This window comes from Dendropsophus ebraccatus, chromosome 8 (genome assembly GCF_027789765.1).
Source record: "Dendropsophus ebraccatus isolate aDenEbr1 chromosome 8, aDenEbr1.pat, whole genome shotgun sequence".
Classification (NCBI taxonomy): domain Eukaryota; kingdom Metazoa; phylum Chordata; class Amphibia; order Anura; family Hylidae; genus Dendropsophus; species Dendropsophus ebraccatus.
The window spans coordinates 55,582,972-55,590,669 of record NC_091461.1 but is presented as its reverse complement, the minus strand read 5'-3'; the positions used below and the strand labels follow the sequence as shown (position 1 = coordinate 55,590,669).

The following is a 7,698-nucleotide window of genomic DNA, read 5'->3' as shown; positions in this document are numbered from 1 at the left end:
GACACTCTATAAGCCGGCACTCTAATGTGCACAGTCTGTTAGCCGACACTCTATAAGCCGGGACTCTAGTGTGCACAGTCTCTCAGCCGGGACTCTAGTGTGCACAGTCTGTTAGCCGGCACTCTATAAGCCGGGACTCTAGTGTGCACAGTCTGTTAGCCGGCACTCTATAAGCCGGGACTCTAGTGTGCACACTCTATAAGCCGGGACTCTAGTGTGCACAGTCTCTCAGCCGACACTCTATAAGCCGGGACTCTAGTGTGCACAGTCTCTCAGCCGGCACTCTATAAGCCGGGACTCTAGTGTGCACAGTCTGTTAGCCGGGACTCTAGTGTGCACAGTCTGTTAGCCGGGACTCTAGTGTGCACAGTCTTTTAGCCGGCACTCTAATGTGCACAGTCTCTCAGCCGGCACTCTATAAGCCGGGACTCTAGTGTGCACAGTCTCTCAGCCGGCACTCTATAAGCCGGGACTCTAGTGTGCACAGTCTCTCAGCCGGCACTCTATAAGCCGGGACTCTAGTGTGCACAGTCTGTTAGCCGGCACTCTATAAGCCGGGACTCTAGTGTGCACAGTCTCTCAGCCGGCACTTCAGCTTCAAGGGGATGAAACAGTAAGGAGCCGGAACATGAAGTCCACCACAAACTTGTGTGGGCAGAGGTTTCCTAATGTTTACTGTGGTGACAGAACAGCCTCCTCCCCTCCTCACAGTTCCCAGCAGCCTCCGCCGACAACACACGACGAGCTCCATGACTACCGGACTCAGCCGGGAACCTTCGGGTAGTTTCCAGCAGCGCCGATGACGTCATACGCACGTCAGGCCTCTCGGTGCTCAGGCTCCCCCTCCCGGTAACCCAGAACTCCCTGGAATGTTCCACCCCCTCCCCTCCGGTCACCGCGCGCACCTTATACGTCACTGAGCCGCCCGGAGTGTGTGAGCGTGGAGGATTCGGGTGAGTAGTGGCGGTGAGTGTGTGTATGTGCCGGGCGGTGGATGTAGCAGAGCTGGGAGCGTGTGCTGCTGACTAATTGTTATTGTGGACACATGAGTGACAGAGAGTGACAGCAGCTGCCCCGGGCCTGTCTGCCTGTCATCCCTGTGCCCACACTGCTTATACTATATATAACGGGAGGCTGCAGGGCGCTCCCTGCTGTCACATACACAGCCCACTGAAGAAGGGGGCTCCATATACAGTACTGGTGAGGGGTGGCTCTATATACTGGTGAGGGGTGGCTCTATATACTGGTGAGGGGTGTCGCTGTATACTGGTGAGGGGTGTCGCTGTATACTGGTGAGGGGTGTCGCTGTATACTGGTGAGGGGTGTCGCTGTATACTGGTGAGCGTTGTCGCTACGTACTGGTGAGCGCTCCCTGCTGTCACATACACAGCCCACTGTAAGGGGTCTCCATGTACAGTACTGGTGAGGGGTGTCACTATATACTGGTCAGGGCTGTCGCTGTATACTGGTGAGGGGTGGCTCTATATACTGGTGAGCGTTGTCGCTACGTACTGGTGAGGGGTGTCGCTGTATACTGGTGAGCGGTGTCGCTGTATACTGGTGAGCGGTGTAGCTGTATACTGGTGAGCGGTGTCGCTGTATACTGGTGAGCGGTGTCGCTGTATACTGGTGAGCGGTGTCGCTGTATACTGGTGAGCGGTGTCGCTGTATACTGGTGAGCGGTGTCGCTGTATACTGGTGAGCGGTGTCGCTGTATACTGGTGAGCGGTGTCACCAGCAGGTCATACTGTTCTGACCACCATCAAATACTGACGGACTCCTTCATTGCATGGAACTGTTGTTTACCGTGAATCGCTGAAGAAGAGCGACCCACCCAACACCCTTGGCATAGGTGGGAGTCTGTTTTTGTAGACGGACGCTTATGTGTTTTCACCGTACAATTAAACCAGTTCATTATAATAGGGGAGGCTGCCAGTATTCCTTAGGACAGTATAATAGGGGAGGCTGCCTGTATTCCTCAGGACAGTATAATAGGGGAGGCTGCCTGTATTCCTCAGGACAGTATAATAAGGGAGGCTGCCTGTATTCCTTAGGATAGTATAATAGGGGAGGCTGCCTGTATTCCTCAGGACAGTATAATAGGGGAGGCTGCCTGTATTCCTCAGGACAGTATAATAGGGGAGGCTGCCTGTATTCCTTAGGATAGTATAATAGGGGAGGCTGCCTGTATTCCTCAGGACAGTATAATAGGGGAGGCTGCCTGTATTCCTTAGGACAGTATAATAGGGGAGGCTGCCTGTATTCCTCAGGACAGTATAATAGGGGAGGCTGCCTGTATTCCTCAGGACAGTATAATAGGGGAGGCTGCCTGTATTCCTCAGGACAGTATAATAGGGGAGGCTGCCTGTATTCCTCAGGACAGTATAATAGGGGAGGCTGCCTGTATTCCTTAGGATAGTATAATAGGGGAGGCTGCCTGTATTCCTTAGGATAGTATAATAGGGGAGGCTGCCTGTATTCCTTAGGATAGTATAATAGGGGAGGCTGCCTGTATTCCTCAGGACAGTATAATAGGGGAGGCTGCCTGTATTCCTCAGGTCAGTATAATAGGGGAGGCTGCCTGTATTCGTTAGGACAGTATAATAGGGGAGGCTGCCTGTATTCCTCAGGACAGTATAATAGGGGAGGCTGCCTGTATTCGTTAGGACAGTATAATAGGGGAGGCTGCCTGTATTCCTTAGGACAGTATAATAGGGGAGGCTGCCTGTATTCGTTAGGACAGTATAATAGGGGAGGCTGCCTGTATTCCTTAGGACAGCATAATAGGGGAGGCTGCCTGTATTCGTTAGGACAGTATAATAGGGGAGGCTGCCAGTATTCCTTAGGACAGTATAATAGGGGAGGCTGCCTGTATTCCTTAGGACAGTATAATAGGGGAGGCTGTCAGTATTCCTTAGGATAGTATAATAAGGGAGGCTGCCTGTATTCCTCAGGACAGTATAATAGGGGAGGCTGCCTGTATTCCTCAGGTCAGTATAATAGGGGAGGCTGCCTGTATTCGTTAGGACAGTATAATAGGGGAGGCTGCCTGTATTCCTTAGGATAGTATAATAGGGGAGGCTGCCTGTATTCCTCAGGATAGTATAATAGGGGAGGCTGCCTGTATTCCTCAGGACAGTATAATAGGGGAGGCTGCCTGTATTCCTCAGGTCAGTATAATAGGGGAGGCTGCCTGTATTCCTCAGGACAGTATAATAAGGGAGGCTGCCAGTATTCCTCAGGATAGTATAATAGGGGAGGCTGCCTGTATTTGTTAGGACAGTATAATAGGGGAGGCTGCCTGTATTCCTCAGGACAGTATAATAGGGGAGGCTGCCTGTATTCCTTAGGTCAGTATAATAGGGGAGGCTGCCTGTATTCCTTAGGATAGTATAATAAGGGAGGCTGCCAGTATTCCTTAGGATAGTATAATAGGGGAGGCTGCCTGTATTCCTCAGGACAGTATAATAGGGGAGGCTGCCTGTATTCCTCAGGTCAGTATAATAGGGGAGGCTGCCTGTATTCCTCAGGACAGTATAATAAGGGAGGCTGCCAGTATTCCTCAGGATAGTATAATAGGGGAGGCTGCCTGTATTCGTTAGGACAGTATAATAGGGGAGGCTGCCTGTATTCCTTAGGACAGTATAATAGGGGAGGCTGCCTGTATTCCTTAGGATAGTATAATAAGGGAGGCTGCCTGTATTCCTTAGGATAGTATAATAAGGGAGGCTGCCAGTATTCCTTAGGATAGTATAATAGGGGAGGCTGCCTGTATTCCTCAGGACAGTATAATAGGGGAGGCTGCCTGTATTCCTTAGGACAGTATAATAGGGGAGGCTGCCTGTATTCCTTAGGACAGTATAATAGGGGAGGCGGCCTGTATTCCTTAGGATAGTATAATAGGGGAGGCTGCCTGTATTCCTCAGGACAGTATAATAGGGGAGGCTGCCAGTATTCCTCAGGACAGTGTAATAGGGGAGGCTGCCTGTATTCCTCAGGACAGTGTAATAGGGGAGGCTGCCTGTATTCCTTAGGACAGTATAATAGGGGAGGCTGCCTGTATTCCTCAGGTCAGTATAATAGGGGAGGCTGTCTGTATTCCTCAGGACAGTATAATAGGGGAGGCTGCCTGTATTCCTTAGGACAGTATAATAGGGGAGGCTGCCTGTATTCCTCAGGACAGTATAATAGGGGAGGCTGCCTGTATTCCTCAGGACAGTATAATAGGGGAGGCTGCCTGTATTCCTCAGGACAGTATAATAGGGGAGGCTGCCTGTATTCCTCAGGACAGTATAATAGGGGAGGCTGCCTGTATTCCTCAGGACAGTATAATAGGGGAGGCTGCCTGTATTCGTTAGGACAGTATAATAGGGGAGGCTGCCTGTATTCCTTAGGACAGTATAATAGGGAAGGCTGCCTGTATTCCTTAGGACAGTATAATAGGGAAGGCTGCCTGTATTCCTCAGGACAGTATAATAGGGGAGGCTGCCTGTATTCCTTAGGACAGTATAATAGGGGAGGCTGCCTGTATTCCTCAGGACAGTATAATAGGGGAGGCTGCCTGTATTCCTCAGGACAGTATAATAGGGGAGGCTGCCTGTATTCCTCAGGACAGTATAATAGGGGAGGCTGCCTGTATTCCTCAGGACAGTATAATAGGGGAGGCTGCCTGTATTCCTCAGGACAGTATAATAGGGGAGGCTGCTTGTATTCGTTAGGACAGTATAATAGGGGAGGCTGCCTGTATTCCTCAGGATAGTATAATAGGGGAGGCTGACAGTATTCCTCAGGATAGTATAATAGGGGAGGCTGCCTGTATTCGTTAGGACAGTATAATAGGGGAGGCTGTCAGTATTCCTCAGGACAGTATAATAGGGGAGGCTGCCTGTATTCCTCAGGACAGTATAATAGGGGAGGCTGCCTGTATTCCTCAGGACAGTATAATAGGGGAGGCTGCCAGTATTCCTCAGGACAGTATAATAGGGGAGGCTGCCAGTATTCCTCAGGACAGTATAATAGGGGAGGCTGCCTGTATTCCTTAGGATAGTATAATAGGGGAGGCTGCCAGTATTCCTCAGGACAGTATAATAGGGGAGGCTGCCTGTATTCCTCAGGACAGTATAATAGGGGAGGCTGCCAGTATTCCTCAGGACAGTATAATAGGGGAGGCTGCCAGTATTCCTCAGGACAGTATAATAGGGGAGGCTGCCTGTATTCCTTAGGACAGTATAATAGGGGAGGCTGCCTGTATTCCTTAGGATAGTATAATAGGGGAGGCTGCCAGTATTCCTCAGGACAGTATAATAGGGGAGGCTGCCTGTATTCCTCAGGACAGTATAATAGGGGAGGCTGCCTGTATTCCTCAGGACAGTATAATAGGGGAGGCTGCCAGTATTCCTTAGGATAGTATAATAGGGGAGGCTGCCAGTATTCCTCAGGACAGTATAATAGGGGAGGCTGCCAGTATTCCTCAGGACAGTATAATAGGGGAGGCTGCCTGTATTCCTTAGGACAGTATAATAGGGGAGGCTGCCTGTATTCCTCAGGACAGTATAATAGGGGAGGCTGCCTGTATTCCTCAGGACAGTATAATAGGGGAGGCTGCCTGTATTCCTCAGGACAGTATAATAGGGAAGGCTGCCTGTATTCCTCAGGTCAGTATAATAGGGGAGGCTGCCAGTATTCCTCAGGACAGTATAATAGGGGAGGCTGCCTGTATTCCTCAGGTCAGTATAATAGGGGAGGCTGCCTGTATTCCTCAGGACAGTATAATAGGGGAGGCTGCCTGTATTCCTCAGGACAGTATAATAGGGGAGGCTGCCTGTATTCGTTAGGACAGTATAATAGGGGAGGCTGCCTGTATTCCTCAGGACAGTATAATAGGGGAGGCTGCCTGTATTCCTCAGGACAGTATAATAGGGGAGGCTGCCTGTATTCCTCAGGACAGTATAATAGGGGAGGCTGCCTGTATTCCTCAGGACAGTATAATAGGGGAGGCTGCCTGTATTCCTTAGGATAGTATAATAGGGGAGGCTGCCAGTATTCCTCAGGACAGTGTAATAGGGGAGGCTGCCAGTATTCCTTAGGACATTATAATAGGGGAGGCTGCCAGTATTCCTCAGGACAGTGTAATAGGGGAGGCTGCCAGTATTCCTTAGGACAGTATAATAGGGGAGGCTGCCTGTATTCCTTAGGACAGTATAATAGGGGAGGCTGCCTGTATTCCTCAGGACAGTGTAATAGGGGAGGCTGCCAGTATTCCTCAGGACAGTATAATAGGGGAGGCTGCCTGTATTCGTTAGGACAGTATAATAGGGGAGGCTGCCTGTATTCCTTAGGATAGTATAATAAGGGAGGCTGCCAGTATTCCTCAGGACAGTATAATAAGGGAGGCTGCCTGTATTCTTCAGGACAGTATAATAGGGGAGGCTGCCTGTATTCCTCAGGACAGTATAATAGGGGAGGCTGCCTGTATTCCTCAGGACAGTATAATAGGGGAGGCTGCCTGTATTCCCTAGGACATTGGTCTCCAAACTGCGGCCCTCCAGCTGTTGCAAAACTACATTTCCCATCATGCCTGGACAGCCAAATCCAAAGCTTTAGCTATCCAGGCATGAGGGCCGCAGTTTGGAGACCCATGCCTTAGGACAGTATACAATGTATCTGTGTAGCAATAGCTTTGTTCTCATGAACATTGTGGCTATGTGATGCCATATGACCCCCAGCTCCTTATAATGGAGCTGGGGGTCAGAGTCGCTGTTTCTGAACATAACTTGTGAGCCGTTCAGGATGGGAGAAAGAATTATGCCGCCACCGTTATACAAGGCAGCAAACCCTCTGCTGTGAACAAGAGGTGGTCAGGAGGGATTGTCAGCCTCTAGTGTAAGGCTGGGTTCACTTCACGTTATTGGTATCTGTCAAAAAGGTATGCCAATGTACACTGGCAGTGGACCCATTCAGCGATGGCTCTAACATGGTTGACTAAAGACGACTTATGGGTCATTTACCACATTTATAAATTTGTTTAGTGGGACTGAAAAGTGTGGCAGACCACAAACATACATGTGCGGGAAATGGCCTATAAATAGTCACTAGTCGACTGTGTTTGGGCATTTAAAGGGGTATTCCCATCTCAATTAATAAATTTATACTTCTAAGGCTCCTCAAGTTAAATATATTTGCAAATGCATTTATTCAGCAGACTTGTCTCCCATTGTTGTCTTTCCCTCCCATTGTTGATAATTCGTCATCCAGGTTATTTTTGCAAATGTATTTGCAAATGGCTGGGAAACTGAAACAGAAAGATAAGTGAAAGCAAAACTATTCTTTATGCCGCTGTTTATGATATGTACATGACACCAGGGAAGTCCTTAGGGGCACATCAGTACATTGCTGCATTGAAAGGGAGAGTAAAAAAAAAAAAAAAAAAAAAGCTTCTTGTTACATATTGAAAGTAACTAAATGTGTTCCTCCTTAGGCCTTCCAAGGAAGAATAAATGGGTTATCACCAGTTGTTTCGTAGAAGACAGGGTGACTGCCACCCTGGTTTCAGCAGTCTCTTATGTATGAATATTCTGTACTCTGGGTATACATACACTGTATAGAATGCTGAGAGACAGGGGCTTGTCATATTCCTGAGCTGCTGGATCCCCTGCCATGCATCTACCTATTGACTGCATTCTCCCTATCTTGCGTCAT

General features: G+C 49.1%; 1 protein-coding gene across 3 annotated transcripts in view; it reads left to right on the top strand.

Annotated features, from left to right (window-relative positions):
• The first annotated feature begins 600 nt into the window (after nt 1–600).
• HERC4 (HECT and RLD domain containing E3 ubiquitin protein ligase 4) overlaps nt 601–7,698 on the top strand; it is a 53,346-nt gene continuing 46,248 nt past the window's right edge. Inside the window, exon 1 of one of the 3 annotated variants that reach the window (XM_069980412.1) lies at nt 601–953. The gene's annotated coding sequence lies outside the window, so the exon portion shown is untranslated. Of the gene's footprint in view, nt 967–7,698 lie in introns of all 3 variants that reach the window. The other 2 variants (XM_069980413.1, XM_069980414.1) reach the window with 2 other exon arrangements.